We start from the raw sequence: 25,064 nt of genomic DNA, 5'->3' as shown, positions 1-25,064 counted from the left end.
CTCAGAAAAAATCTTAGGTCAAATTTCAAAACAACAATGCATATGAAATCAAATTCTTATCTTATGTTCTGTGCCTGATTTTTTATTTGACATGCCATGTGAGAAACCTCTATGCCATTTTCTCTTTTTGATGCATGTGAGTTGTGGACTACTAAATAGTGGAATTCATTTTAAGATCTATTGAGGTTGAATTTGTTTTCGAGATCACATATTATGAATTCTGATATACAAATATGTAGCATAATACATTCATACGAAGTTCACTGATAAATTGTACACAAGTGTTTTCAAGGAGATACTAAACCATAATCATGATATGAGAAAAAAAATGGATTTATCAAATGCAACACCTCGTATTTCTCCTACAACTAAGGGCCATGTTGAGGTGGTCAACGAGCTTGTTGCTGGATATAGTAAATTGAAAGGAATTGCTAGAAACAAAGGCAAGAGTGCACTACATTTGATTGCAAGAAGTGTGTAACACCCTCACCCCACATCTACCCAAGTAACCATCCAATAGGGGTAAATATGCAATGAGAAGCCACTATAATGGGATTCAACCTCCTAGGTGACCTTAAGGAAGTGGAATTGACAGAATCACATCACACAAACCTTCCACATGAACAATAGAAATCCTAGGAGCCATCCCAACTACTCACGTAACCAACCCCTGGGTCCCACTGAGTTTTTATACCATTAAACCCCCAGACACTCCCTTGATATGGACAAGGGCGTGTTTGGGAGGCTCTAGATACTCCCACAACATGGGTATGCATGTGTCTCAGGACTTTTCTCCTTAGACCTATGCTTGCGAATCCAAGATTTGTGCCCCTTTTTCAGGCCTAGAGCTCAGGTCACTACCCAAAAATCAATGGCAGGTTCATAAATGAATTTACATAATAGAACAATGATACATTTGTAAAAACATTGACAAGTTATAGACTGGACCCCTTCTAGCCATGACAAGAATTTTGTCAAACATGTCACAAATATGTAATCTATAGGTTTAAAAAATAAATCTGTGCATAGGGGTCTCATACTTATATGAGAATCGCTAAGAAGAATTGTTCCCTTATATAATTAGCTGCATTATCATCTATTAGGTCATAGATACATTGTTCATTCCTTTAAAAATCAAAACATGAGGAGAGCCATACATCATCACTGTCATAATACATGCTTATAACTAGCATAATAACAACATAAATACCAAGGATACATCACCCATAGAATCCACATATAAACCAATACATTTACACATAAGATACTAACGAAATAACCTCTTATTAATGAATGCAAAAGCCAACTCGGTATGGGACTACCACATTCCTCCTGACCGTAGATTGGCTGAGCCAGATCTCTCTTCATCCAATCACCGTCGTTCCATATTCCAAGCATGAATGTGGGACTCAAACCAAAATAACCAACCAGGGCATCCTAAGGCTAGACCACCTCACCCTCATAAATAGAAACTAGGCTTTACCTTAATCCACACCAGATCACTAAGCCAAACAATAAACATGTAATAACAGACTACCATGATCTCCACCGGACCACTAGGCCAAAACAAGCATGGATTCCACTTGATTCTCCACCTACACCGTGAGGAATTTTCTTATCTCCTAGTCTCTTAGGATTTACCGCAATCCACATAGGATCACTAGGCCCTAAACCGAGACTCCACCCTCTAGGCTTTATCATATATCTCACCATTCACCATTAAGGATTCCTAAGCTTAATCAAGGGAAACCACCTCTAGGATTTATAGTATATTCCTCCATTCACCAGTCGAGTATTCCTAGGCCCATCAAGGCACACAATACCTAGCTTTATCGCAACCCACATTCTGGTTCAGGGGTCACTAGGCTAGTGGCTTTACTGCAATCCACTGTCTAGTTTAGGGATCACTAGGCCATGTGTTCTTTATTTCAAAGATCCACCTCACTTAGCTTCGAATCCATTCGGCAATCCAGCTCAACCAAAACATGAGAACACCATCACATCATGGCCATCTAGAAATGGAAAGGTTAGGCTGAAAACACTGTCATACCTATAAAAACCCATGTCATAACAACAAAGAGCCACATGCAATACCATGCATGCCAAATCTAGCAAGGAAAACACACATGCAAATTGATTCTTGTAAAGAATCTTGCTATAGTTGCTTGATCCTACTCTTCCATTCTTGCTCCTTCCTTCCTCATGCCTCCTTTTCCTTTCTTGATCCAATGCCAAAGTGCTCCAAGAAAACTCTAAGTGTCCAAGAGTGAGAGAGAGATAGATAATAATGAGAGAGCTCCAAAACTGAACTGAAAAAAGGTACCAACTAATCCTCATAAGCCTTTTTATCAATTAGGCCTCTATTTTCTTCATTTTTTATTATTTTTCCTTCATTTTCCTCCTCACATGCAACTTGTGACATTTCACCTTCCTTTTCTCCTAATTTCCATTATTTTCATAAATAAATGTGCCAAAAATTCCATTTTGCCTTTCTAAATGCTTTAGCCATTTCCTTAGCCATACTTAACCAAATGAACACACACACTAGGATGTCTTTCCCAACATTCAACTTGGAATAAGTGTCCCATCAACCGTGGTTATTATTTTTTCCTTTATTAACTTTTATTACATGGAATTTTGACCAGGGTTATTACAGAATCCTCCCCCTTGGGGGACACCGTCCTCGGTGTTCAACCACGCCTATACCTCAACAAAACTGTTGAAAGGGAAACATATTTACCATGGAGCTTTATAAATTAGCTTGTTGCAGTATTTACAATGAATGACTCCGTTGAAAAGAAAACCAACATGACAACTATGATGACATGACACCCATACCGCTTATTTGGATATTTATAACATAGCTCATGGAGGTATTTACATCCATATACATATGTACATATATCTAAACATCACACCAAAACATATACCAAACATCATACCAAAATTTCTTTTCCTCAACTGACAAACAATGAAGGATACATAGCCCACATCTGATCCGCCATCCCCTATGTAGCTTCATCGGGCCCAAAGTGCTTCCAATTCACTTTAACTTGCTTGATTTCTCAGTTCTGGAGCATGCGTACCTTTCTTTACAATATACACTAAGGATCTGACTGGAATTCTCCATTTGGGTCCACCTGCAATACATGCCATTTAATCACATGATCAACATCTTTAACATACTTCTTAAGAAATGACAAATGGAAAATATCATGGAATTTCAATGTCGAAGGCAGTGCAAGTCGATATGCTACTGGTCCGATCTTCTCAAGAATATCGAAGGGTCCAAAAAAACCGTGGTGCCAGCTTGGCACATGATCCAATCCACAAGGAGATCTTATTCGGTTTGATGTGCAAGTACACCTGTTCCCCAACCTAGAACTCCTTGAACAACCTATTTTGATCTGGATAACTCTTTTGCCTATTTTTTGTTGCTGTCAAATTATTCTTGATTACCTGCATTTCCCACTCCATGTCTAACAACATGTCCGGTCCAATCAACACCTTGTTAACTGGATCACTCCAACTAATGGGAGTATTACAACTCCACCCATACAATGCCTCAAATAGACTCATCTTCAAAGATTCTTGATACCCATTTTTGTAAGAGAACTCTACTAGTGGAAGGTACTCTTCCCACTTTCACTGCTGATGCATCACATGCATCCTCAACATGTCCTCCAATATCATATTGACCCTCTCAATCTGTCCATCTATCTGTGGATGATAAGCTATATTGAAGGCCAACTCTGTACCTAATCTTGCAAATAACTCCTTCTAAAACTTGGAAGTGAACTTCGCATCCCTGTCTGACACAATCTTCTTCAGGACTCCATGTAATATGACAACGTCCCTGATGAATACCTGTGTTACATCACTCGCTGAGAATGTAGACTTCAGGGGAATGAATTGTGCTACCTTTGTCAACCTTTCCACCACTACCATGATGGAATCATCCTGTCTCACTGTCTTCAACGAACATGTGATAAAGTCCATGGAAATGACCTCGCATTTCCATTCTGGAATCACAATCATCTATAGCAGTCCACCTGGATGCTTACACTCTACCTTCACCTATTGACAATTCAAGCACCTATCCACAAACTCTGCTACATCCTTCTTCAGATTCGACCAATAATAAAATTTCTTCACTGCTGTCAGCATCTTCTGATAACTTGGGTGCCCTGAATATGGTTTCCCATGAAACTCCTTCAAGATCACCTTCTTGATATCACTGTTGTCTAGCACATATATCCTGTCCCTAAATCTAAACAATCCATATGTTGTGAGATGATAGTCAACATCTTGTGCACCTGCATCTATACCTATACCTATACCACTACCTATACATGTACCTGTAACACTACCTTTACTTGTACATGTACCACTACCTGTATTTGTACCTGCACTCTACTGCAACCTATGCACAATTTGCATGTACCTGTCATTCTGATGACCTGCTTACAAGATCCTATCCTATAAATTTGTCCCATAGGAACTCATAGCTTCTATATGATTTACTTATATCCACTTGCTAAAAGAATCTGCAACCCTGTTCTCCTTTCCTTTGAAGTGTCTGATCTCAAAATCAAAATGACTAATCGTGGCCAACCATCTAGCTTTTCTGGTGTTTAGATTCGACTGGTTAAATAGATACCTGAATCCATTATAACCACTCATGAATACAAACCTCCTGCCAAGAAGATAATGCCTCCACATCTTCAATGCATGTAATATCACTGCTAGGTCAAGATCATCCATCAGATAGTTCTTCTCGTGGTGTTATGAAGAATTTTGCATCTACGGATAAATACTAATTCCCTAGGTAGGTAGCTATACCTAGAACAACAAATTTAAAGTGCTTATCCTTTTTCTATAGACGATAAATAATGCAAAGGGAATCAAAGGACCTACTTGTTATTTCACTTTCCTTTTGTCTTCTTTGTATGACTCTCGTCACTCCTTCTTGAACTTAACTCGCTTAAAAAGTACCTGCAAGCATAAACAGAAGACAGAGAACCAACCAAAGCAAGATATCTATCGATTATAAGTAAATGGAATAAGATACATTCACACATATAAACATCATATATCAAGATAAGCATACGGAAAAAGGGGTAAACAACTTAATTAAGTAGAAGGAAGAATTACAACCATGAAGTCCAATCCATTGTCACTCTTCTAGCTTGGGTTCCAACCAACATCACATCAATAGAAAAACACTCTGGAAGCATAACACTACTTGCTTATACTCTCAATCTTCACACCAACAATATCTCCTTACAAATTCTCAAAGTCCAACCCTTGATCACTTAGACGAGTGCTCAATTTATAGGAAGATGGAGGAGGTTTTGTCATAAATGAGGGTATTGAATGGCCTTCCATACTTAGAGTTGGTTTCCATGGAGGAAGGGATGAGAGGATAGGAGGTTACTTAACTCATTCCTCATCCATTTTCGAGCTCATAGGAGATGATAAGTGTGGGAATCTTCTAGAAGGCTCCAGAAGATAAGAATATTCCCAGAACCCTATGTGAATTTCACTCAATCTCGCCCAACATAGGTCAAAGTGGGCCTAAGTGCTCTGCAGAGCACCCTTGCATGGGCCTACCTGCGCTGGTCCTTCAAGGAGTCATTTCAGGATGTCTTCAAGCCATGAAACTGTCAGGGAAGGAGGCATTCAAAGTGTTGACTTGTCTAGGGCATGTAGCAACTGAATTAGGGTTTGATGAGCCCTAATAGTACTGATCTGGATGATGGGAGTGATGTGCCCAAATGGATCTATAACAGCTGCCCCCTAAAGCATGAAGTTGAAAATGTTAATGTCGAGTGATATGCTTTATGATGTGATGAGGAGGTTCTGAAGCGAATGGTGACTTGCATCGATTACAATACATAATATCATGATATTTTGATTTTTTCTCATGAATCACTGAGGGAAGGCATACCCATGCTCAGCATATAAACTTTCATTACAAGTACATAGATAGTCATCTATAGATATAGAACCATGATAGGATGACTATCAATGTAAAGCCATTATACGAATGATTTGATACATTTCCTAAAATCGCAGCCCAGATGGATGAAACTAGATCCGAGGTCTTCTATCTCGTTCAATCGTTCACTCAAGTACAAGTCTAACCATGCGAATATGTGATCTGAAGTTGAACATGGGAAGACACTGTCTGATTACCATCCAATGATGTAAGCCGTTAACAGACGCGAGAGAAATCATTGATAATGATAATGATCCTTAAGGTACTGCAGTACATTCTGCATGGTGTGAATGGATGTTTTGATGTCGAACACCATACAAAGTCTTTCGGTTGAAGGCCAATGATGTCAACCTATCGCCGGAAGTGAGAAACCTGCCATTGATGTATGCAAGCTTCAAGGTACTAGAAGGGTGTTTCTAAGTCAACTTGTTGGATAATGTGCTGATGTCGACAAGAAGTGACTTGTCGCAGGAGGGCCTTGATGTATCCCACATCAATGACACAAAATGAGTGTAATGATTTTGGAGACAGAATTCAACTAACGACACAAGGTTCAGGAATGGCGGTCATGAAAATGAAGGTTTATGAGTATTGCAAAGGATGAATTTCAATCTGAGTGACTTCTCTTGAACATGTCGGCAACACTGAATGGATTGACAGCATCAACCCAAAACAAAAGTAATGGATGGTATGATAGATCAAGGTATGATGACCATCAAGTGGATAACCCAACCCAAATAGTCACAATGATGAAGTGAAAGTGTCATGTTCAAGAGTGACCTGTTGCCATAAAGTGGTTTACCCCCTTTCCCATTTTCCCCAGTCATTGCTGACTAGTACCTCTTTATTTTTATCAAGCTTGAGAAGGATAACATATGCTTGTTGTATAATTCCACCCTTCGGGTGAATCCATCGCTAGGTGATGTTTTAATGAGTCTAGCGAAGGTGAAACTCAGTCTTGTCATGATGGACAAGTTTGTTGCTATTTGATGTTTTAATGAGTTTAACAACAATGATAACTCAGTGCTTTTCATGTTTAGAGAGTTTGAAAAGGGACAAAAAGAAAACTCCACAACTTCTTTTTCGTAGATTTGTCTCTCAAGTCTGAAAAAGGGTAAAACAATACAAGAGAGAACCTATTGATTATGTTCAGTCAACGCATTCCTTTTTCGTAAATAATCTATCTCGAACCGAAAAAGGGTTAAACTTATACTGAGTAGATGTCATTTCCAATCCATTAACGAGCTAAAAAGGACAAGCGCTCAACAATATTTTCATGTTTCAAGAGTCTGAAAAGAGCTTAAAGAGGACTCCAAGGGGGTTCCTTTTTTGATGTTTAACAAAGCTCGAAAAAGAGATAAAAGTATGCTTTGTGGTCAAAGTACAATTCACGATTGTGCACGTCAAATTCTATAATTTAGCTGTAAATCTGTTCAAAGCAACAGCAAATGGATTAAACATACCTCTTTCATTGGTAAAAATAGGTAAATACCAAAGTTTACTCATTTACTGTTCATGAAATAAACATAAAAACAAGAATTTACCATGTTATTTTCACCTTTTGATATTTGCCATTCAGTTTATGCTCTGACCCTATTTTTTACATCGATCTTCATTAGCTGATTGTGAGAGAATCTGCAAAACATTTCTCGTGCCGTCTGGACCAGGTAGGAGATATACCCCTCCTCTTTCTTTTCATATCATTCTTTTACTATTTCATGCAAGTTTTTAGGGTTTTTAGGGCCCTTGGGGTTTGAATTTTTCACCCTTGGACTAGCGCAAGATTGCATATCCAAAACTACATTGGGGAGCACCCAGATAGAAGGGATTCTACACTGTAGCACAGTGTCTCCTTGCCTGGGCTGCACTGAGCTGGGCGAGTTTCACAAACTTGTTTCACCAAATTGACCCAAAATTTCTCCAGTTTTTTGCATGAAAAGGATCCTAACTAAGCTTATGGTTTGATTTCAGGATTTCATTGGATCAGAATGTCTATTACTTGGTGAGAAAGAGAGCATGAAGAACAAGACATGGTTTCCCTAAATGATCTGGGTACAGTTGAGGCCCTTAGAAACTGTGGGTTGCTCAAATACTTCAGGTTGTTCGGAATGAGGCAACAATCATAACTATTGTAGTTCCTAGTTCATGCATGGGATCCGACAGATCATGCTTTTCACATAAGAGTCGAAGTTGTCCCTATTGTGATCGATGATGTTTACTTTCTTACAGGGTTGTCGAGACACGGTGCCCCCATATCTCTCTCAGGTTCTTCCTGTGGAGGGGAGACAGTGAGGGACTATGTTCGACAATTCAGTCGTCCAGGTACACAACCTAGCAAGGACGGAAACATAATCATCAAATATATCCATGATTTTCCTTTGAGAACAATCCTTTTCACCATTGCAAATTTGGTAGGCAGTGTGACACTTCATCTGGCGAATAGATCATATGTGCAATATGCTCTTGAGTGTCTTGAGCCAACTTTATTCAACTGGTGCGAGGCAGTACTTTCTTCACTGAAAGAAAAACTGACAAAGGTAAAGAGTGGTAAGACCAAGAAATTTAGCTATGGATCACTCTTAATTGCTTTTACCTTAGAAATAATTCCATTGATGCAACCCCAGCATGTAACACTAGGTGTAGCTGGTCCTAGAGATCCACGGATGCCACGGTGGGTCGAATTGATGGCTAGACATGTTGGTCAGTCATCGATTACATTTTCCACTGCATTCTTCAGTTGGCTTGATCAACAACACATTGTCATTGAGGAGCATCCATACTCAGGGATGGACTTTTGTGGAGATCCAGAGTTGAGCCTACCAGTGGGCGCTCAATGGGGTGGTATAGGTAAATTGTTTTTGACCAAAATGTTTTTCGATTTTTAAGTTTTTACATGTTTTTGTGTTTTGCTGTTCCAAGACTATACTAAAATTTTTCTCATGCATGCTGATGTGGGTACTGTTCGACCTATGAGACACCGAAAGGAGGCAGGTGGGCCAACGCGGAAAAATGTTGGGAGAGCAGTTCTCCAGGATTTGGATTTGGCCGAGACACTGGCAGAGTTGCAGGATCATGTAGAGGGATTGACCCTTGGTATTCTGGATGTCTGGATCGAAGAGTTACCTATGAGGCTGCAACACCATACTATTGGTGTTCCAGGCCATTGGATGCGGCTCTTGCACATGATAGCTCAGCCGTGACTTGTTATCATGAGCATCACTAGGTCTACTTAGGATGTTTTTGCATGCATTTTGAACTTTTAGGTCAGATGACCAAACATGTCTTGGACACAATTTTGTAAAAACTTTTAAAACATCTATCTATTTTTACTTTCATAGTTTATATATATATGGTTATGTGCAATCCTATTCAACTAATGATGTAAATTGAAAAATTTACTTTTACATGTGTCGCAAATGTCTATTTAACACATTGTTTGCTAATGAGTCAGTTAATGTGTTAAAGTTTATGGAAATATGTTGATATTGAATGTACTCAAAATGTCTTTCCAAAATACAACTCTAAGGAACATACAAATAATTGTTGGGTTTCAGATGGTATAAACGTGATGAGCGTCATAATTGGGTAATTATATGGGCCTTAATTCACCTCCTAGCTTAGTCAAACCAACTATTCTCTCAACTTATTGCATACTTTTGATTATAGTTTGTTTATGAGATGAGTTAGAGTTGGATATTTTGCTTTGTGGTCTAATGTGCATTTAATGCAGGATTTAAGGATAAAAGCAAGGAATTTTGGCAAAGGCCTTGGTCAAAAATTGAATGGGACAAGGGAGAGGAATTATAGGAGGTAGATCCTCCTCATCTACTACCCCTCCATTCGAATATTCCTCTATCATCTTAGAGTGCAAACAACCAAATCATGAGGACTAGAAGGCAGCCGAGCAAGTGAAAGTCAAAGCACCAGTTTATCTTGAGTTTGGGAGCCGAGCCTCCCTAATTTTAAGGAAGTCATTGGAGACTTCAGATGTATAAGTAGAGAGGCCTAGGACCTCAGTAGGATTTGGATTTTTTGATTTTAAAAATTTACTTTATTTTCGAGATGCAAGACTTGTGACAGTTGTTGATGTAATCCATTGTTTTGATAATAAGAATGAGTTTTGTTTTGAGCCAACACTGAGTTAACTCAGAGGGCTGAAGCTCTTGGGTTAGGGCCCAACCCTAGCAGCTAAGGCTCCTCTTTATTGTACATGTATGCTAACATAGATTCATGGTTTAATTGATCATTTTCTTAAGTAGCCGCATTTCCATTATAGTAGTGTAGAGTAGATTGGTTGTGTTTTAGTTTAGCAGGTTATCCAGGAGTTCTTGCATGAAGTTTGTTGTCTTGATTCAGTACGAGTTTCATTTCATTATCGTCTTTTTCCATCACTTTTTGCTCATATGCTCATTTCCTTCAGCACGAAATGCTTAAGTGGAAGCTAATAAAACATGTCTTGATCATATTATACCTGTAGATTTGACAAAACGTTTGTTAGTCCAGCCTTACGATGATTTGGCGAATGCCAAGTGAAATGGCATCAGAGAGAAGTTTGATCAACGCACTATATTTAGTGATATTGTTTGTTGATCGACCAATACAAATCCCTTGAAAACTCGCCAACTCGCCACTTGGAGCGAAAATGGCCCATGCTGCAGAAGATAGGTTCTGCATACTACGACTAGCACCATCGGCGTAACCAAAAAATGGTTCCAAAGTTTCCAACATCTGCAAAAAATGCAAAGCGGATTACTTAACCACATAAAAACTCTAAAAGACACATTGACACATACACATGCAATTAAAGCATATATACAATGAGTTTTACTACACTCAATTAAGCATAGTAACGTTTGAAGTACAACCCATTTCAGGGCTGCGACAATGGAATTCCATCATAATCCACCAAGTCGTAGGCATCTTTTGCCAAAACACGCTTGACAATATAAGGACCCATCTAAAGTAGTTCAAATTTTCCTGCTCCTAGTTTATCAGCTTCCTGATCATAAAGCAAGACCAAGTCTCCTTCTGATAAAACGAAAGGCTTGACATTTCTCTCATATTACGCCTTGATTCGTTTCTTATGTGCTTCGTTAGCCAATGCGGCTTCACGACGAGTTTCATCCATATGGATAAGTTCCAAGAAATGCACTTCTTCTTCAGAAGAGTCGGTAACAGGTCAATCGCGAGTTTGAGAGATGAAATTTCGCATTGTATCAGCAAGATTGCCTCCAGACCATACACTAATTGAAAGGGTGTGTATCCTGTTGCATTTCTCACCGAGGTTCGATATGCCCACAAGGCAGAGCATAGGATTAAATGCCAGTTTCGTTTATGAACCCCTATCATTCTGTTAGCTTCTTGCTGCAGCAGGTATTCATCTTTCATGATCGACATTTTTTCATGCCAAATATGTCATACTTTGCATGCTGCAACGCTCCATATTTGCTACAGAGGCCAGAGAAGTGTCCATGAGAGTGTGCTAGTCTAAATTCCAATGCTATGTTCCATTTTGATGAGTTGTTCCATTTTTGATGAAGTTTTTTCAGTTAAGGGAGGGCCAAACAGCTTTATCTTGGTCTCCCTAGGTTTCAATTTCCTGTTGTAGAATATAGAGAATCAACATCTGTCCAAACAACTTAATCTTGGCAGATTTGTAGATAGGTAGAGAAACAAGGGTGCTCAACTGCTTAATCTGGGCCCCTGGATGAAATAAGTGTAGATGTAGATAGGAGGACAGCAAGAAGAAAAGAATGAAAAGCTGGGTATGCTAGTTCAAGTGCACCCAAACCAAAAGAAGAGAAAATGTTAGGCAAGTAGGCTGGGTAGGTAGCTCTGGTGGTTGCAGAATCATGGCATGAGACCCATTTTGCCAGTGTCATATCTATTCAGATCACAAATGCAATGCAATTTTCCCTTGGAGGACTTCAAGCGAGACATGACTAACTCCCCCTTCTTCGTATTCCCCAAATCATTTACTAACTTCCCCAAATAGGTCAAGATCTGCTTGATATCTCTTAAATTTCATCATTTGCCATATCATTGCCTAAGTAGAGATCTGCTTTGCTTAAGGATGCTTATATTTCTTATACGAGTCATTTTCCCCTTAATAGCCTAAGATTTGCATACTTAGCGCTCTCTCATCACATTTCATATTAACTGCTAACTTTATTATGTAACTCCTTATCTTCTTCCCCTCCCCCGACTAACGCTATGTTAATAATTCTCCTATATACTTATCCCTTCCTCTGGTTGAAATATAATCGTAAGTATCGCTTGGGAATTACTAAGTTTACTTGAAACTTAGTAAGAACCCTCATTTCGCTCAAAAAACCATCTTTCTAAAGTGTTTGGACTCCTTCCAAAACACAAGAACCCCCTTCAAATGCCATAGGACTCACTCCGATGCATCAAGAACCCTTCCAAAGCTTTAAAAGGCCCTTTCTGATCGCATTAACTCTCCTCCGATAAGTCTTCCTGTCCTCTGACGCGATATCGCTATCGGAGGTCGCAGCATTTATTCATCGGCCCGCCCCTTTATACTCTCCCGATATCGCTTCGCCGATGCGATTTCGCGATCGGCAGTAGTAAGGTTTTTACCTATATACATACGCCCCCTCTCGTCTGCCAATGCGATATTTCTATCGCATATGAAAGCATATCGCATCGTGATCCATTCATTTTTGCAATATTTTCCATTATCACACAGCTGCATGCCATGTCGCCTTTCCGAAATCGGCAATCGCCCCCATTGCATCATATATATAAAAAGCATTGCCCTCTATCCTTGCCAATTGCCGATCTCCGAGTTAAAACCCCGCCGTACTGCCACATCACCTCGCCACGTCACTACCATACTGGGACCCCCTGCTGACGTCATACTGACGTCATCACTAAAGGAAGGCGCGAAGGGCGCAAATCGCAACAAAGAGAGCCCAGAATGAAAATTAGAGGCAGTTTTTGATGTGCGATTAGCGCTAATCGCGCATCGCTAAGGAAAAATGACCAAAATGGAAAGCCTCATATCGTTCGGTTTCCAAGAGGCTCGAAAATTTGCAGTTTTAATAGGATTTCTTCATTTATGATTCCTATTCAAATCGGACAGCACCAATATCATTCCAGAAGCCACATAAATCATTTCCAGCAGCCATCCTTACCTTGAAAGAGCAGAAAGCGGGCGATTTGACAGTTTCAAACACGCCGAGGGAGAGAAAATGTCCCGATTCAAGTGTCAAAGAGTATCAAAGGAAAGATGAAGCCCAGATTAAATTAAAGAGTATCAGTGAAGCGGCAAAGAGTATCAGTCCGAAGCGGGTGAACATTAAAAGCCCCCAAACAAAGTCAAAAAAAGCAGTACAGCCGTTTAAAGGCTTTCAGATCATAGTCAATACACATCAAAACCACTCAAGAGTAGGGGATCACAGCCCAAAGCACAGTTATGGCTGATTGAACCGCGCAGAGCCATAAGGACAGATTTCAAAACATTTTTTTGAGGCAGCTGCCCCAGCGCAGCACTCAGATATCTTCTTGCATTAATTCCACGACAAGATTAGATTAAAAAACTCATTTCCCTCAGATCTGTTTAAGATCTGCTGTAATGAATATCGTTAGATATTTTCCCTATATAAACCACCTTGATGCATTGTTTAAAGGGTTGGTTGGTTGAGTTGCCCCAGGAGAGACTCGCTCTGTGTATCTGATATGTTTTCTTTAATCAAAGACTGCTGAAAAGTTTGGAGGATGGACTGTTTGATCTGTTTTCACTGTTCTAAAGAACGAATATGGAATTCTTGTGCTGCAACATGATCAAATAAGTGTCTCTTATCTTTGTTTAATTTTATACATGTTTTTATCATACATATATCACCATCTAAGTTACAGAAAGAAAGATTAGCTTAGAATTTGTGTGGCTACACTCTATGCTCAGTTTCTGTGACTTCTATATGTTTTCTTCTGACTCAGGCATAAATATGAATTCCTCATGGCTCGTATTTTCCCTGTTTCATTCATGTTTGACGGTTATCTAGGGATTCTTTATTGCTCCTAGATAGAGCTCATTCACCCTCCCTCTGTTAAGCTGAAAGAGAGATTCTTAATTGCCTCTCTTTTCTTAGCATTCAATCCATCTCCATTTAGCTTGAAAGTTGTTTCATGTGTAGCTATCTTGCTCCATATTCCTCTTGTGACCAAGAAAACGCACCAACAGTCCTAATCCTTGACTCCACGCCCAATGGTTTGAAACTCTCGCACTATACTTACCTCTCTACTTAGAAGCCTCATCCATCCCACCAAAATCAAACAAAACCCCTTGAACTCAATAACTAGCCTAAAATCACCATCAATAAAGCTAAATCATAAAGAGAGAGCCCTCTCTGAGTGCTGGTAGGCTAGGACCTGCAGTCCAAAGATTGGTTTGTGGTTACCTCGGCCGTATCCTTTAAGGAGCTTTAAGGACAACCTGAGTGATAACATAATGGCGACTCAGCTGGGGACTTCTTCAGATAATTTCACAAATCAAGTTGGAAAGCTCCACTCGGAAAGAATATGATCTCCAAAAGTTTCTTTCTAACCCACTTTTCTTAGAAAAATCCCCAAAAAACAAGTTAGACGCTGGCTCCTAAGAAGAAAATACATAATACCAGGTCAAACCCAGACCCAAACCCACCAGCTGTTTTTGAAAATCCGAATTTAATCCCAAGAAACCTCAGGAAATTAGAGCGAAAAGAAGACTTTGCTGATTCTAGTCCTAACATAATTTGGCCAAGGGGTGTTCTCACCCCTGTCAAAATTCTATTTCGTTCAACTCCTAGTTCCGCTTGTTCCCTATCCACCTCTCATAGCACTCCTTCCACACCTTCGTTCACTGCGCACACTACCATTACTTCTCCTGTTATCCCAGTTGTTCCAGCTGTTCCATTTATCCCAGTTGCCCCACTTATACCTGTTAATATGGCTAATAGATATGCACCCCTACAACTGCCTGCTAACCTCGGGGCTATGCCTCAGGATTACCAGACTAAAATAACTTATTTTGATGGCACGAATGCCTACACAACCCTTCAACATACAAAGAAAATGCAGGATTACTTTGAAAGCTATGAGATTGACGATGATGCGGTGAGAATGAAGATTTTTGTCCAAAGTTTGACAGGCGATGTCAGGACTTGGTTTAGAGCACTCCCAGCTAATTCCATAGCAGACCCAGAAGCCTTGTACTAGTCATTTATCAATAGATGGGAGAAAAAGAAAGACCCCTTGCACATACTAGCCGAATACGATACAATTAAAAGAGGCCCTCAAGAAACCGTTTTGGACTATTGTGTAAGATTCAATAATGTCTACAATGGAATACCACAGAACTTAAGACCTCCACCTAACCTTGCCTTGTATAAATTCCCTGATGGTTTCGACCCAGATATGGCCTACCAGTTAAAAGAAAGAGCCCCTAACAGCCTTGCCGAAATGAAAAATGTGGCTGTCATTGTGGAGGAAAATTTAATTGCCAAAAGAAACAAAGCCAGAACGGAGAGGAGAACAACCTGTAAGGAAGAACCCTCAACCATAGACCAAAAGCTGGATGTCCTTATCAGTGGCATGCATAGGCTAGTAGACAGAGTGGACAATGTTGAGAAAAAATCATCTTCGGACGGGTAGCAAACCAACGCTGTTAGGAACCCGAACTTCAGAAGCAATCAAAACCCAAATGCCGGAAGGGCGAGCCCAGACCGTGAAATAAGGCCTCCTTTCCAAGAAAATTACGCTGAGACATCAACAGCTAATGAGCCCATGGAAGACACTCACATAAACCTAATGGGTTTGAAGAACGAGCAACACATCTTCTTAACTAAAGAAGACCAAAATAACGATAACATGCATCAATGCCAAACTCAAACCCAAGAATCTTTCGACTTTGAACAAGCCTATGACCCAGCCGTTTATGAGCTAAACAAGCAATATAAGCTAAGAACCAGAACGATTGATGTGCCCAAGCCCATCAAACCAAAGGAAAAACAACATCCCGATAAAATCAAAGGCAAGGCCGTTATAACAGAACACGTTGAACAATCTGTCCCAAACCCACAACACGTAACCATAGATGATATAACTATCGAACAACCTTCTAAAAAATAGCCTGTCGTGCCTTTTGCCTCAAAGGAGGACGTGCACAACGTTCCAAAAAGCCTGCCCATAACTGAGCAAATCACTGATAATTCCAATGAAAAAGAGAAATCTTCCATCATCAACACCAAGACTCAACTGGAAAAGCCATTTAATTTAGAGGCAGAGATTGGAAAACTTAAGATATCCATCCCCCTCTCAGAGCTTGCCAAGCATGATGTTTATAGGCAGCAAATACAAAGATCGTTACAAATGCCAGAGGTTAAGGATGATGTAAATGTTTTAGATGATACCCCAGAGCTGCTCTTTGGCCCAGAAGTCAATGAAAAACAGTCAATGGAGCAGTTTTGCCATTTTATATTAGTTTGCATATCCATGATAAAATTTTACATAACGCAATGTTTGACTCAGGTGCATCGCACAATCTTATGCCCAAAGCGGTAATGGAAAGACTAAACCTTGACGTAACCAGGCCATACAAAGATTTATTCTCCTTTGAATCAAGTCAAGTCAAGTGTTTAGGCTTAATCAAAGACTTGTGTGTCTCCTTAGTCCAATATCCTAACAAGACAATCCTCATGGAAGTGGTGGTTGCTGACATTCCACCAAAATACGGCATGCTCCTATCAAGATCTTGGGGAGCAAAACTCCAAGGATCGCTGCGATTAGACCTCTCTTATGCCACTATATCAGTCTTTGGGCAACCAAAAAGACTATATAGAGAAACAATCATGAAATATATGGTGAGTAGCGAGGATGAGCCACAAAACTTCCCCATCTACTTTATCCATACTGATATGGATTCATTTATTTTTTTTAATAATGATAGCTGCCCTTCAACTGATGTCAAGCCTTTGGCTTTAGAACAACAAGCACACATCAATGAAGAATCGGTTACACATACCCATGAGACTGTCACAACAGCTAATGCAACCAGCACACAAGAAGAACCTCGCCAAACACGAGACTCAGGTTCGCCCAATCCTAAAATGACTGAAACTCTCAATACTAACCACAAGCAAGAAATCACATGGTATTTAGAGTTTGATGGTTCAAAAAACAAGTTAGGAGCAGGGGCTGGAATATGGATTCACAACACACATAACAATCATGCACAAGGTCATGCATATAGACTAAATTTCAAATGCACCAACAACATGGCCAAGTATGAGGCACTCCTCTTAGGCCTTAGGCTACTCAGAGCTTTAGGAGCTGCCAACGTGTCTATTCTAGGTGACTCCGACCTAGTAATCCAACAAATGAAAGGCAACTTTGTTACTAATGACAATAGAATGAGGGCCTATAGGACTGCTGCCACTAATATACTCAATACATTCACTGAATCCACGCTTGCCAAGATCTCAAGAGATCATAACATTCATGCACATAGTCTAGCCACTTTTGCTAGTACATGCAAGCTTCCCTTTGAGCCAAATCACCATTTCACTGCCGAGATAAAACATAGGCCTGCTATCCCAAATAATGTTAAAGATTGGAAAGTGTTTGAAAGCGATGAACAAATTAACAATTTCCTCACTCTTGAGGATGAGTTTTCAAATACTAACATTGACATGGATACCATGACGGATGAACAATAACAAACAAATGAAAATCAGTAGGCTGTAACAACTGTAACAGCCAAACAAATGTTGAACCCAACTGTTTTTGACAATGCAAACATAGAAGAGTTGAAACAAATGCATTTGGAGGAAATAGCCAAAATAGAGGCCGAGATCATTGATCTAAAGGATAACTTTCTCCCTGCTGGCCTTACTCCATTAGAAGATATGTTTTATGCTAATGATGTTCCCAAAAAGCCAAAAATACAGCCCCTAAACACTGCTATAGAAGAACATAACATTGGGACAGCAGAGAAGCCCAAAATGATCAAACTATCTCAAACTTTGCCAACTAATCAAAAGCCCAAATATGTTGATTTGTTCAAAGAATTCCAAGATGTATTTGCTTGGAGTTATGAGGATTTGAAGTCCTATGACACCTGAGTGATCCAACACACCATTCCCTTGAAACCAAATAAAAAACCCTTCAAACAGAAACTTAGAAGAATCAATCCCGTACTCCTTCCTTTGATTGAAAAGGAAGTGAAAAGGATGTTTGAAGCAGGTATCATAGCACCCATCAGATTTTTTGAATGGGTATCCAATCTTGTTCCCACAAGAAAGAAGACAGGTGAGATTAGGTTATGTGTAGATCTAAGAAATTTAAACCAAGTCTCCCTAAAAGACCACTACCCATTGCCAAAAATGTGCCACATCCTACAAAGAGTAGTGGGGTCATCAAGAATCTCTTTGCTAGATGGCTTTTCAGGTTTCAATCAAATACTGGTTCACCCGGATGACCAAGACAAGACAGCCCTTACCACACCGTGGGGAACATTTAAGTATGTGAAAATGCCTTTCGGACTTAAAAACACTGGTGCTACCTTTCAAAGGGCAATGGATATTGCATTTGCTAAGGAAATACATGATTTCCTAGTTGTCTACCTCGATGACTTGACCCCTTTCTCCAAATCTGATCAAGAGCACTTAAAACATTTGAGGTAAATATTCATGACATGTAGGAAATATGGCATTTCCTTGAACCCCAAGAAATCCCTCTTTGGCCTTGAAGAAGGCAAACTCCTAGGCCATATCATATCAAAAGATGGGATCAGAATAGATCCTGAAAGGATCCAAGCCATTTTGCAAATCCCATATCCAAGGAATATAAAAGAATTGCAAGCATTCCTAGGAAAGATCAATTTCCTAAGGAGATTTATCCCAAATCTAGCTGAACTGATAAGACTGTTAAGTAACATGTTAAAAAACGATGCCAAGGTAAAATGGTCTCTTGAAACCAAACAACCCTTTGAGAGTATCAAATCCACCTTAACCCAAGCCCCAGTCCTCACAAGTCCTCAATTTAATAGGGACTTCATCATATTCTCATTTGCATCTGAGCACACCATAGCGGCTGTCCTTTTGCAAAAGGATGATCAAGGAGCTGAAAAGCCAATTTCATTTTTCAGCCGAGCCTTAAGAGATGCTCCCTTGAAATACCAAATCATGGAGAAGCAGGCCTACGCCCTTGTTAAAGCAATCAAAGATTTCCGAGTTTAAATTTTATATTCACATGTGATTGCCTATGTCCCAAACGATGTTGTAAAAGACATATTAACCCAAGAGGGATTAGAGGGCAAAAGAGGCAAGTGGATTGCTAGTATCCTTGAGTATGACATTGAAATAAAACCAACCAAGCTGATAAAGGGACAAGGTTTAGCCAAACTGATGTCCAAACCAAACTTTCAAGCCTTAGACATTAACCAATTGGACAATGAACAGGAGCTGGCGACTCCACAGATCAGTGAAACCTTTTTGCAATCTCCATGGTATGCTGATATATGCTTTGTATTGTTAAACCTGTTTGCTCCCCCAGGATTGTCCAGAACCAAGAAAAGATTTTTAAAGATGAAGGCTTCAAAGTTTTGCGTCATAGATACCGCATTATTTTGGAAAAATCATGAGGGCATATTGCTCAATTGTTTAACCATGAATGAAACTAACAATGTCATGAAAGAATTCCATGCAGGGGACTGTGTAGGACATCTATATTGGAAGTCCACCGCTGATAAAATTCTAAGGGCTGGTTTCTATTGGCACTCCTTGTTTGCAGATATACAGAAGTTTACTACCTCGTGTCATAAATGCCAAATATTTGAGGGCACAAGAAAGCTGTTGCCTTTGCCTCTTAAGCCCATTTCAACTGAAAAGCCTTTTCAACAATGGGGTCTCGACTTCATTGGAGAAATCCATCCCTCTTCCTCAGGCCAACATAAGTGGATTTTAACAGCCACCGACTATTTCACCAAGTGGATTGAGGCCATCCCATGTAGGCAAGCCAATGAATCCACCATTATCTAATTCCTTGAGTGCAATATCCTTTCCAGATTTGGCTGCCCTGAGAAGATCATCACTGACAACGCTGCTGCTTTCAAATCCAAAAAGATGATCAATTTTTGCCATAAATTTCATATCACCATAGGCCACTCTACAACCTATTACCCTCAAGGTAATGGCCTGGTCGAATCATCCAACAAGAGTCTGATTAATATTTTCAAGAAGATCTTAGAAGAAAGCAAGAAGAACTGGCATAGAAAGCTCACAAATGCCCTGTTACACTAAAAAATGTCACCATGACTATTTACAGTTAGTATGGCTCTATCAACAGTCATGCTATCCTCTTAGGCAAGTCTTATACCTCTGCTCTCCATGTCAAACTCCAAAAAAGAGAGAAAGTCTTTATAAATGTATTTATCTCTGGGTACGCAGGTTCTCTCAACCTTACCTACGGGGACGCACCCAATGTTCACAAAAGCTGCGTCTTTGGATGCTCTGTATGTAAAGGGGCAGGTGCGTCCCCCTGTAAAGGTTAAAATGCGCAAGTTTCATCTTTAAAAAGTTACTTGTGGTCATTTCTAGAGCATTCTAGAAGGTTGTTCGACGTGTATTGAGCGCCTCCAGATGGTTCATGCACCCCTACCAAAGAGGAACTTATCCCATCAATAAGGGAATTATCCCATCCAAAGAGGGGATTATCCCATTGATGGTGGACCTGATTAACTTCCTCTTGAGCACTATAAATACAGGCATTGGGCCAGAAGGAGAAGAGGTTGGAAGCTATACATTTCTAAGGGTAAATGCTGCAGGAATTAGGACTCCCATTTAGAAGCTTGTGAGGAGAGATTACCATCTTTGCTTGTTCTATTTGGAAGTGGGTGAGCTTTGTCAAAGTAAAGGAGAACTCTTGATGGACCCTGGGAGGGACTTGCACAACACCAAGGCTCAGGTTGTATTTGTTCCTTTTGTTACCTATTAATGCAAATGAGTCCATTCTTCTCAATAACTTGTTATTTATGAGTTGTTTCATGTACTCCTTGGTCTATGTGTTAAATATGTTTTATTCTATGAGATTATCAAGTGCTATTTAATCGTTTGATTGTTAGTGGATGCAGGTTTCAAAGTGAAGGAGGAGCTCATTGGGTAGACAGACTTTCAATAAAGAAATCCATTGGGATGAGCCCTTATGAGCTGGTATATGGCATGGAGGCCAGATTTCCATCTTCCTTGGGCATTCCTATCATCAAGTTGTTACAAGAGATCCAAGCAGAACCAAACAATATTCAAAGAAGAATAAATCAGATCATTCATCTCCAGCAAACCAGAGAGCATGTGTATGACAGAGCTCAAATTGTGCAAGAAAGGCTAAAGAAAGCATTTGACAAAAGGACTAAAGCTGAGGATTTCTTTATTGGCGATAAAGTGTTGAAGTGGGAATCACGAAGAGAAGACAAGGGAAAGCATGCAAAATTTGATTTTCTTTGGAAAGGCCCATTTGTTATCAGTGCTGTGCAAGGCAATAACACGTATTTTCTCAAAACTATAGATAACAACACAGTGGAAGACGGCCCCGTAAATGGCCGAATGTTGAAACATTATCAAAACGCCTTTTAAGGGATACGGTGCCCCTGTATATATCTGTACATTAGTGTTTGTATATATCAGAGCTTTCCTTTTATTTTCATAAGCAATTCGATTGCTAGTAGCCACGTAGCATAGTATGGAAACAGAGTAGCGCAAGTCCTCCATTTCAAAGCTCTGTCTTTGCGTTGATTTTGGGAAAAGAGCGCAGTTCTGAAGAAAAGAGCCAAAGGAGCGCAACATTCGAAGCCTCTGTTCGTTTGAAGTTAATTTCAAAGAGAAGCACCTCAAATTTGCTCTCGGTTATCAAGTTACTTCAAAGGGTGCGCAAGGGAGGTTTAGATATATTTTAAATGTACTCAATAGTAAGGGGGCAGCGCTGTTGTTTATAACAGCGAATTCAATTTAAATGCTGCATTCAGGTTTCCAGCTCTTCAGTCAATAGTATCAAAGCAGAGGAGCATTTTTAGGGTTACAGATACAGCCTGCTCAAAAAAAAAATTAAGAGTAGTTGCTCCAGTTTCTTCCCTTTTTGTGTTTATTTCAAAAGGCAGTTCTCAAGCAAAAGTTTATGTAATATCAAGCGTGCAGAAGAAAGCAGGCAGTGCTTCATATTCACAGTGATTCAGTTGAGGGAAAGTGCTGCTCATACGTCAAAGTCCCATGCATTTAACAGTCAGCACAAAGAAAGTCTCAGTCCCACAGCAACAATAGAAGATCAAGGCAGTTTGACCTGCTGTTCTTGGCTTTTCACAAGGAAAAGCCATCCCCAAGTGGAGCCACTGTTAGCTTCCTGCTGCAGCAGGTATTCATCTTTCATGATCGAAATTTTTTCATGCTAAATATGTCACACTTTGCATGCTACAACGCTCCATATTTGCTACAAAGGCCAGAGAAGTGTCCATGAGAGTGTGCTAGTCTAAATGCCACTGCTATGTTCCATTTTGATGAGTTGTTCCATTTTTGATGAAGTTTTTTCAGTTAAGGCAGGGCCAAACAGCTTAATCTTGGTCTCCCTAGGTTTCAATTTCCTGTTGTAGGATATAAAGAATCAGCATCTGTCCAAACAGCTTAATCTTGGTAGATTTGTAGATAGGTAGAGAAACAAGGGTGCTCAACTGCTTAATCTAGGCCCCTAGATGAAATAAGTGTAGATGTAGATAGGAGGACAACAAGAAGAAAAGAATGAAAAGCTGGGTATGCTAGTTCAAGTGCACCCAAACCAAAAGAAGAGAAAATGTTAGGCAAGTAGGCTGGGTAGGCAGCTCTGGTGGTTGCAGAATCATGGCATGAGACCCATTTTGCCAGTGTCATATCTATTAAGATCACAAATGCAATGCAATTTTCCCTTGGAGGACTTCAAGCGAGACATGACTAACTCCCCCTTCTTCGTATTCCCCAAATCATTTACTAACTTCCCCAAAGAGGTCAAGTTCTGCTTGATATCTCTTAAATTTCATCATTTGCCATATCATTGCCTAAGTAAAGATCTGCTTTGCTTAAGGATGCTTATATTTCTTATACGAGTCATTTTCCCCTTAATAGCCTAAGATTTGCATACTTAGCGCTCTCTCATCACATTTCATATTAACTGCTAACTTTATTATGTAACTCCTTATCTTCTTCCCCTCCCCCGACTAACGCTATGTTAATAATTCTCCTATATACTTATCCCTTCCTCTGGTTGAAATATAACCATAAGTATCGCTTGGGAATTACTAAGTTTACTTGAAACTTAGTAAGAACCCTCATTTCGCTCAAAAAACCATCTTTCTAAAGTGTTTGGACTCCTTCCAAAACAAAAGAACCCCCTTCAAATGCCATAGGACTCACTCCGATGCATCAAGAACCCTTCCAAAGATTTAAAAGGCCCTTTCCGATCGCATTAACGCTCCTCCGATAAGTCTTCCTATCCTCTGACGTGATATCGCTGTCGGAGGTCGCAACATTTATTCATTGGCCCGCCCCTTTATACTCTCCCGATATCGCTTCGCCGATGCGATTTCGCGATCGGCAGTAGCAAGGTTTTTACCTATATACATACGCCCCCTCTCGTCTACCGATGCGATATTGCTATCGCATCTGAAAGCATATCGCATCGTGATCCATTCATTTTCGCAATATTTTCCATTATCACACAACCACATGCCATATCGCCTTTCTGAAATCAGCGATTGCCCCCATCGCATCATATATATAAAAAGCATTGCCCTCTGTCCTTGCCGATTGCCGATCTCCGAGTTAAAACCCCGCTGTACTGCCACATCACCCTGCCACGACACTACCATACTGGGACCCCCTGCTGACGTCATGCTGATGTCATGCCAACGTCATCACTAAAGGAAGGCGCGAAGGGCGCAAATCGCAGCAAAGAGAGCCCGGAATGATAATTTGAGGCAGTAAGCGCTAATCGCGCATCGCTAAGGAAAAATGACCGAAATGGAAAGCCTCATATCGTTCGGTTTCCAAGACGCCCGAAAATTCGCAGTTTTAACAAGATTTCTTCATTTATGATTCCTATTCAAATCAGACAGCGCCAGTAGCATTCCAGAAGCCACAGAAATCATTTGCAACAACCATCCTTACCTTGAAAGAGCAGAAAGCGGGCGATTTGACAGTTTCAAACACGCCGAGGGAGAGAAAATGGCCCGATTCAAGTGTCAAAGAGTATCAAAGGAAAGATGAAGCCTGGATTAAATTAAAGAGTATCAGTGAAGCGGCAAAGAGTATTAGTCCGAAGTGGGTGAACATTAAAAGCCCCCAAACAAAGTAAAAAAAAGCAGTACAGCCGTTTAAAGGCTTTCATATCACAGTCAATACACATCAAAACCACTCAAGAGTAGGGGATCAAAGCCCAAAGCACAGTTATGGCTGATTGAACCGCGCAGAGCCATAAGGACAGATTTCAAATCATTTTTTTGAGGCAGCTGCCCCAACGCAGCACTCAGATATCTTCTTGCATTAATTCCATGACAAGATTAGATTAAAAAACTCATTTCCCTCAGATCTGTTTAAGATCTGCTGTAATGAATATCGTTTGATATTTTCCCTATATAAACCACCTTGATGCATTGTTTAAAGGGTTGGTTGGTTGAGTTGCCCCAGGAGAGACTCGCTCTGTGTATCTGATATGTTTTCTTTAATCAAAGACTGCTGAAAATTTTGGAGGATGGACTGTCTGATCTGTTGTCACTGTTCTGAAGAACGAATATGGAATTCTTGTGCTGCAACATGATCCAATACGTGTCTCTTATCTTTGTTTAATTTTATACATGTTTTTATCATACATATATCACCATCTAAGTTACAGAAAGAAAGATTAGCTTAGAATTTGGGTGGATGCACTCTATGCTCAGTTTCTGTGACTTCTATACGTTTTCTTCTGACTCAGGCATAAATATGAATTCCTCATGGCTCGTATTTTCCCTGTTTCATTCATGTTTGACGGTTATCTAGGGATTCTTTAT

The 25,064-nt window shown here is 40.0% G+C and overlaps 1 pseudogene; it reads left to right on the top strand.

Annotated features, from left to right (window-relative positions):
* The first annotated feature begins 328 nt into the window (after positions 1–328).
* Positions 329–25,064, top strand: part of LOC149229308 (two-component response regulator ORR21-like) — a 55,193-nt pseudogene continuing 30,457 nt past the window's right edge.

The sequence above is a fragment of the Pinus tabuliformis genome, chromosome J, assembly GCF_031772625.1.
Source record: "Pinus tabuliformis cultivar Carrire ecotype Pingquan chromosome J, CPIR1, whole genome shotgun sequence".
In the NCBI taxonomy this organism is placed as follows: Eukaryota; Viridiplantae; Streptophyta; class Pinopsida; order Pinales; family Pinaceae; genus Pinus; species Pinus tabuliformis.
Note: the sequence above shows the minus strand (reverse complement) of the source record. Positions and strands in the feature narration are given on the sequence as shown.